The sequence below is a fragment of the Narcine bancroftii genome, chromosome 8 (assembly GCF_036971445.1).
Source record: "Narcine bancroftii isolate sNarBan1 chromosome 8, sNarBan1.hap1, whole genome shotgun sequence".
In the NCBI taxonomy this organism is placed as follows: Eukaryota; Metazoa; Chordata; class Chondrichthyes; order Torpediniformes; family Narcinidae; genus Narcine; species Narcine bancroftii.
In genome coordinates, this window is record NC_091476.1 from 177,545,651 (window position 1) to 177,554,380 (window position 8,730).

The window sequence follows — 8,730 nt, forward strand, 5'->3', positions numbered from 1 at the left end:
ACTGATGAAGAGAGAGTTCAAAGAGTTCAATTATGGAATTCCTCAAAAGAGGCAACCAGCTGATAGGGCAGTGATAGAAGTGAACAGCATACTTCCCTTCATAGGTCGGGACATCAAATACAAGAGTTGACAGGTGATCTTACAACTTGACAAAATGAGTTTTTTATGTACTTAAATAAGAAAGTAATTTGACACTGCTTGTTTCTCCAGCACATTTGTGCATTGTTTTGTATATAAGGGCTAGTCATCACACTCTTGGAAGGAAGTGGAAGCTGTGCTGGAGACAGTGAAGAGGAGGTTCACCGAGATGTTGCCTGGATTGGATGTTAGACAGGCTGGGCTTGTTTTCACTGGAGTGAAAGAGGCTGAGGTAAAGGTGCATCAAGTTGTAAAAGGCACAGAGGGGTAGGTTGTCAGAAACATTCCCTCAGGAGGGATAGTTTTAAGCAAAGATGGAGGAGTTTTATAGCAAATTCATAGGAAAGTTTTAATTTATTTATTATTCAGAGACATTGATACCTGGAACTCACAGCCAGAGGAGGTGGTGGAATCCGATATAAATTTTTTAAAAGCTGCATCAGCAGACATTTGGCAAGCCAATGGGTGGAAGAATACAGACTTATTGTGGCCTGACGGGGTTAGAGAAGATTAGTGTGGACCCAGAAGACTGTATGAACCAATGAATCCAACGGACAATATCCTAAACTATGGAACATCCTTGAGTATTTGGTTTTGAATGTATTTTGTTAACAATTGTCTTGCTTTTCAGACTGGTATGTTCTTTGGTAATTAGTTTTTGTAGAATTTAACTTTAAAGATCTCCATTAATCATCACTCAGTTTTTTTTTATCCCCAAGTGAGGAAGGACCATGATACAATTCAGAATCAGAATCAGGATTTATTGTCATGAACAAGTCATGAAATTTGATGTTTTGCAGCAGCGTTACAGGGCAAACATTTATATTCTAACCATCTTACGACATTACTATAAAAAATAACAATAATCTTGCACAAAGAGTAAGGCATTGTCTGATTCATTGGTTATTCAGGAATCTGATGGCAGCGGGGAAAAAGCTGTCCTTATGCCGCTGAGCGCACATCTTTAGGCTCCTGGACCTCCTTCCCGATGGTAGCAGAGTGAAGAGGACATGGCCTGGATGGTGGGGGACTTTGAGAATAGAGGCTGCTTTTTAAAGACACTATCTCCTTGATGGTGTGAAGTCTGGTCCCTGTGATGTCGCAGGCCGAGTTAACAAACCTTGGGTTTTATTCTTGTCCTGAGAGTTGGTGCCTCTGTACCAGGCAGTGATGCCATCAGCCAGGATGCTCTCCACGCTACACCTGTAGAAGTTTATGAGAGTCTTTGGTGAGATAATAAATCTCCTCAGACACCTGCTGGCGAGCCTTCTTTGTGATTGCATTCAAATTCTCCTTCAACTAAATCAGCCCTGCTTGGAGCACCAGTAACAGGAAGACTCTTTGTATGTCTGATTGGCCACTCGAGATTGTTCCATATAAACTCTCTGCTACCTGGCATAGTGTTACCTTCCGTTGTGATTGTGGATCCACTTGTCAGACAGAAGAATTCAATGTATGCATAGAAAAGTCACCTGCCACCTTTTGGCTAATTAACAAAACATACAGGAAGGAACAGCAAACCCCCTCAGGGTTAGAGCTTGATTTTGAAGCGCAACGTTATATGACAGTGACACGTGGACAATAGAGCCAAAGAAACAACCTTAATAATTTCCATCCTCATTGTTTGCTGCAAATATACTCAAGGCAACAATGTACTAAAAGATCTCAGGCAAGTTCATAGCTTTCCAAAAGAGTCCATACAACTAAGTTGGTAAAGAACACATCAGGTGCTTGCCTTCAATATATGGGGTGTTGAGTATAAAATTCGGAAAGTCATGTTGGAGCTATACAAAACTTTAGTTTGGCCACATTATAGAAAAGATGTGGAAACTTTGGACAAGTGGAAGAAGAGATTCCCAGAATGAGACTGGACTGGAGAGCAGTAGCTATAAGGAGAGGTGGGACAAACTCAAATTATTTTCTCTGGAGAGCAAGTGGCTGAGGATTCCCAACACTGATATTTACCTCAACACCTGGATATTTCCATCCCTATAATGTAGACACTCCCAATCGCTCCTTCTCATGAACACGCAGTCGCACACACACAGGCACACAGTCTCTCTCTCTCACGCACACATCTGGAGCCTGTTGCCAGGTGGAAGCAGATGTGAGTAATATTTATTTAGATAAACACACGAAGAAACGGGGAATGGCAGGATATGGTTCATGCAGGAGGAGTTTAATTGGGTATCATGGTTGGCATAGACACAATGGGCTGAAGGGGCTATTTCTGTCTGCACTGTTCTATTCTGCGTCCTGATTATTAGAAGCAAAGATACTAAGTATCCCAACATTCATGTGGCAAAGAATAATTGACACCTGTGTACAAGATGGAAGATGACCACTTGGAGAGAGAGGGATGAGCAGTGGTCCAAGCCACTGGTGAGTTTGAGCCAAGGTTCACACGAGGCCTATTAGCAGAGGAGGGTGTGGAATTCTGCAGCAATGGTAAAATCAACTGCAAAATTGGCTGTGGAGGAGGAGTGTAGATTGGAAACTTCACATGCAGTCCCAGCACCATGGACCAGCCGCAGACCAATGGTGCAAGTCAACAAGACTGCTATCTGTCGGCCCTGGCATACTCTCCTGGATCAGCCTGGTCACAGATACATGTTTGGTACATGATGTGGCTTCCTTAAACTTTGAAAGCTGCTTCACTGTCACATCTACGTGGGAAGATGCAAGCCATTGCTATAACCTCCAACACTGAGCATTTAAATTAAGGCTGAGAACCAGACCTTAGAAGAAAAGGAGGCAAAAAGGAAACCCCAGATGCTGAAAAACTGGAGCCACAAATAAAGTGTAAGAGGAACTCAAAGGGTCAGGCAGCATCTATGGAAGGGAATAGACAGTCAACATTTCAGGCCAAACCCCTTCATCAGGTGTCATCCCTGTTTCATATCAAATAAACTTTCCTTGAACTGCTTCCATTCATTAACATCATTGACACAGCACAAGTTCAATGTATCGAGGCATGCAAAATCTTGCTTGCTGCAGTCATTCAGGTATGCAAATACCTAACTGCAATGGTGTGGATTCAACCACCACACTCCAAGAAGGACATGGAAGCAACAGAGGGCGTGAAGATGAGATTCATCAGGATGCTGCGGGTTGGAGGGCAGCGGTTAAAAGGAGAGACTGAATAGATTGTGCCTGTTCTCACGGGAACCTGGGAGGATGTGGGCTCACATTATGAGTGGCATAGATAGTCAGATCTTGTTCCCCAAGCAGAGTTGTCTAGAACTAGAGGACTCTTGGACTGTCCTGCTTGGAGTTCAAATGAAGAAGTAAATGAGTTTACTTAGGGTAGATATACATCAAGGTCACTTCTAGTTAACTTTAGGGACACTCTGATTCTTTGCACCTTTAACCTAGGCATTCTCACCAATCAATTAAGAGATACTGTAAGGTGTAGGGACAGAATTAGGCCATTCAGCCCTTTGAGTCTGCTCTACCTTTCAAATCATGACATGTACTTTTCCTTTCAACCCCATTCACCTGCCTTCTTCTCATTACCCTGACTAATCGAGAACATATCAACCCCTGCTTTAAATATACCCAATGATTTGGTCTCCACAGTTGTATGTGGCAATGAATTCCAGGTACACCACCCTCTGGCTGAAGAAATTTCTTCTCATCTCCATTCTAAAGCAGTTTCCTTTTATCCTGACTCTCTTACTACTTCAAATCTGTTCTCCACTTCCACTCTATCTTGCCCTTTCAATTTTCCCTCATCCTCCCTCATCCTGAACTCCAGGGCAAATGCTCATTGTATGTCCATCCTCTCATCTCTGGGATCATTATCACAGACCACCTTTGGTCTCTAAAGGCTTCGAGAGATAAGAAGAAATAAAATTGTCCTCTTGAAGATCAGAGCAGTTGGCTGAGATCTTAAATACATCCGTATTTACTCAGGGGTTTGTAGAAGTGAGGCAAATGAACAGTGAGGTTGTGGAATTTATGAAAGATTAAAGAGGAGGAGTTGAGGAAAATAGCTTGGCAAGGTATTCTCTCCGACCTTGAGGGAAGCTATTGTACAAATGGCGGGGGGCCTGGCAGAGGTATTTAAAATGTCTTTAGCCACAGGTGAGGTGCCAGAGTATTGGAGGCTAGCTCATGTTGTTTCATGGTTTCTAAAAGGCTCTAGGAATAATCCAGGAAATTATAAGACGGTGAGCCTGATATCAGTAGTGGGTAAGTTATTCAAAGGTATTCTCAGAGATCGGATGTACAGGTGTTTGGATGGATGGGACTGATGGGGGATAGTCACAGAATTTTACTAGGATGTCACCAGAAACACTGATGAAGAAAAATTCAAGTTCAAGCTTTTGATCATCTGATTGTACAAGTGCCACATGATGAAACAGGCTTTCTCCAGTCCTTGGTGCAAAAAGTTGCAAACAACAATTGTGTGACAATGAATTTCGCAAAATGTTCAAGACAATAAATTCTGGTTCTGACATACAGACAAATAGTACATGTGCAGTAGTTATGTACAAATAAACAAATATTGTTCCATAAATAGTAGAATCTCAGAGGGTTAGTGTGAGCGGTTCACTCACTGTTCAGCAGTCTCACTGCCCTGAGAAAAGCTGTTTCTCAGCCTGGTGATTCTGGCTTTGATACTCATGCACAGGTATCTTTTTTCCTGTGGGAGTAGCTGGAAGATGCTGCATGTGGGGTGATAGGGGTCCTCAGCGATTTTGTGTGCCCTCTTCAGACAACTATCCCATAGATCATGTTGATGGGGGGCAGGGAGACTCCAGTGATCCTCTCTGCCTCTCTTATGGTCCTGCGGATTGATCTCCTATCCAATGTTCGACAGCAAAGGTACCACACTGTAACGCAGCTGGCCAGAAAACTCTCAGTCGAGCTCCTGTAGAAAGTTTGGAGACTGGTGGCTGGTAGCCTTGTCCACTTCAGTCTTCCCAGGAAGAACAGTTGCTGTTACACATTCCTGACGAGTGAGGAGAAGTTGGGTGTCAATCGTAGGTCACTAGTTAAGTGGACTCCAAGGAACTTGGTGTTCTCCACTCTCTCCACTACTGAGCTATTAATGTGTAGTGGAGGGTGGTCATTCCTTGTCCTCCTGAAGGGGCGCCATGGTTGGCATAGCGGTTAGCAGAATGCCTTTACAGCTCCAACAATCGGGACTGGGGTTTGAATCCTGCACTGCCTGTGAGTTTCTCCTGTGTGCTCCAGTTTCCACCATTCGAAATGTGTAGGTTAATTGAATATAAATTGGGTGGCATTGACTTGTGGGCCAGAATAGCCTGTTACCATGCTGTATGTCTAAATAAATATATGATGATCTCCTTCTTCTGGTCCACATTGAGACTCGGGTTGTTATTCTTGCGCTATGTTATGTAGCAAGTCACCATGTGAGGTGGTGGATGAGCCACATCGGGTGGAGTGGTGATGAGAAGACAAAGGCCGCCACTGTTGGGATCTGATGCGAGAAGGTGAGATTGACAGCAGGAAAGATCTCCAAGCTGTTTGTGAAGGTTTATGTGCCCTTATTAGCTTCTTATTTTCCATGTTACCACAGAGACTACACATCAGAAAGTGGCAGTGGCATCTAGATAATGAAAGGGATTGTGTGAATCCAAGATTGCCACATCACAGGATGACAGGACATGCTGCAGCTCTTCACTCAGATTCTTCTGATGGTTGCCTTGTGCTTCCTGGCCAGAATCACTGTCTGTGGCCATCACACTCCTTCAGATCTGCACCTTGATGCAGAGGGACTATTTCATTGAGCCACCAACCTCAGGGTTCAGCTGATGGCTTTGAGCAACCCAAAGGAATTTTGAGTTTCAAAACCCAACCTCCTTGAACAGCCCAGACAGCCTTTAACATTCACAAAGCTGAGGACACAAGCTATCACACCCGTCAAAGATCATCTGCACCCTCGAGCATGGTCTTGCCTGCCTTCTTGGAGGAACTGGAATCGGCAAAAATGACCATAAAGATAAATTGATCTGCAGTGAAGTGAATGTTCCTCGAGGTGATCAGTAACATAAATAAAATATTGGCCCTGTCAACCAAGATCTCTATGGCTGAAAGGAATAAGCAATAATTTAACAATGTCTCAGCCCTCAAGTTGTTCCAAATTCCCAAATCTAATAACCTGTAATTAACAGACAGATCAAGGTTGTGATTAGCAGCAGAAAGTGAAATTTTGAGGCAAAGTTATCACTAAACTTTGCTGTGCAACTCTTTGAATATTATTGAGCAGGTTATTTATCTGTCATGGAGATATAGGAATGAAGTCTGCTATGTGCTGAATCTTGGGGCATGTTAATATGGGAGATTAAGAATGTACTTTTGAACAGGGACAAACTTCTCCCATGTATTTGCATGTTTAAGAATTGACACCAGTTTCTCGCTCTTGTCTCTGCCACTATGGTTTAAGAAAGGACTGATACACTGTGAGTCTACGGCATCATTTGGAATGTCTGCCTGGTCCGTCACCTGCCTGTGTTGAAGTAAACTGGAACCAAATGCTCTCATGGCTCACACACTGACATCGTCACCAGGTTTCTGCACCTCCCCCAGTTCAGCACCTTTTCATCATGATGGACGTTGTGAGAGACACATTGAGATTGCTCTCACTCTCTCTCTCTCTCTCTCTCTCTCTCTCTCTGAATATGCTCAGTGTTGGAGAAAAAATATTCTCTTTACCAAAAGTAAGCAAAACACCCAACTCTGATCTCTTGTTCTAGGTCCTTTATTTTATTTGGCACCAAGGAAAGAGGGTGCTGGTCTCCACCTACACTCTACATTATAGAGTATACCTTGTGGAGCTGACCAACTTCTCTGTGTCTTCTCTGTGACTCCAGATCCCAAAGATATGCCATAAATTGCCCCCAGTGGGAGAAAGTGAGGATGCGGGTAGGAATAATGATCTTGTTTTAAGTTGGACAGAAGGGAAAGAGGTGGAGATATAAGGAGAATGCCTGGAATAGAGGAGACTGAAAGAGAATGGTGACACAGACTGAATAAGGAATAAAAAGAGGATGATCACTGACTCATAGAATCGTTGAGTTCTACCACAGGGGAACAAGCCCTTCAGCCCCATATGCCCATACTGACCAAACTAGTCTTATTTGCCTGCATTTGGTCCATATCCCTCTAAACCTTCCTTGTCCATGAACTGCTGTCTAAAGGTTCTTGCTGTGTCAAAATTATCCCCACCTCTACCACTTCATCTGGCAGCTCATTCCACATACCCAGCACATGAAATGAGATGAATGTGCCCTCAACTCCAGTTAACTCTTTCTGCTCACACCTTAAATCTATGCACTTGGGTTTTAGATTCTAGACCCTGGGAGAAAAGACTCTGACTATTTACCTAAGTGGAGGGTTATTGTTCAGGTTGCAGACTTATAACCAGTGTTGTGCCACATGCATTGGTCTATTGTTATTTTCTATCTACATGAATGAGTTAGACCATAATGTGGTTAGTATGGTTAGTAGTTTTCAGATGACACAAAATTAATGGTATGGTGGACAGTGAAGAAGTTGGAACATTACATCACAGGCCCTATTGTCCATGTGGTTGTTTGAACCTATGTAAAACTACTCTACATCAATCTAATCCTTCCCTCTCTCACAGCCAGAACCCTCTATTTTTCTTACATCCATGTGCCTATCTAAGAGCCTTTTAAATCTCCTTATTGTACCAGCCTCCACCACCACCCTGGCATTCTAGGCGCCCACCGCTCTCTGTGTAAAACACTTACCTTCAGTGTTTCTTCTTAGCTTTCCCCCACTTACCTATGGTGGCATAGTTGGCATAATGGTTGGCACAACACACTAATTACAGTGCCAATGACCTGAATTCAAATACGGCACTGTCTGTTCTCCCCATTTCTATGTGGGCTCTTCCTGGTGCTCCACTTTTCTTCCACATTCCCACATTCCAAAGATGTACAGGTTAATTAGTTAAATGGGTGATTTTGGGTGGCACAAGCTTGTGAGCCAGAAGGGCCTGTCGCTGTACTGTATCTCTAAATTAATAAAAAATATTATCCTCTGCTATTGGACGTTGCTGGCTGTCTACTCTGTCTCTCATAATCTTGTACATCTCTTTTATGCCACCTCTCATCCTTTGTTTTCCAAAGAGAAAAGCTCCAGCTCTGTTAACCTTGCTTCATAGACATGTTCTCCAATCCAGGCAACATCCTGGTTAATCTCTGCACCCTCTTCAAAGCTTCCACATCCTTCCTGTAATGAAGCAACAGGAATGGAACACAATGCTTAAGTGTGGTCTAACTAGAGCACACATGTCAAACTCTGGCCCATATTTGGCCCGCAAGATCATTTCAAAAATGTATTAGAGGTGGCCCACCCTGCAGCGAGAGCCGATGCTGTTTTTTGGTCATGTCACCCCCACCATCCTCCCCCTTCATTGCACATCCTTCCCCATTGTAACACGAGAAATTGTAACACGAGAAGTCTGTCGATGTCATCAGCCGGCAAGCCAGTTGGAAGGCTCCCCGCACAACCAGTCACTTCTCCCACCTGTCGAGCGGTGCGGCGGATGGGCGAGCGCCTGTGATTTCCTGTCGGCGCGACGGGCGTGGCAGG

The 8,730-nt window shown here is 43.7% G+C and overlaps 1 long non-coding RNA gene across 1 annotated transcript; it reads left to right on the forward strand.

Moving 5' to 3' along the window:
• Nucleotides 1–8,178, forward strand: LOC138741958 (uncharacterized). Its single transcript, XR_011343924.1, has 3 exons — nt 1–133; nt 5,509–5,600; nt 5,687–8,178. It is a non-coding gene; the product is annotated as an uncharacterized lncRNA (long non-coding RNA).
• The last annotated feature ends 552 nt before the right edge of the window (nt 8,179–8,730 follow it).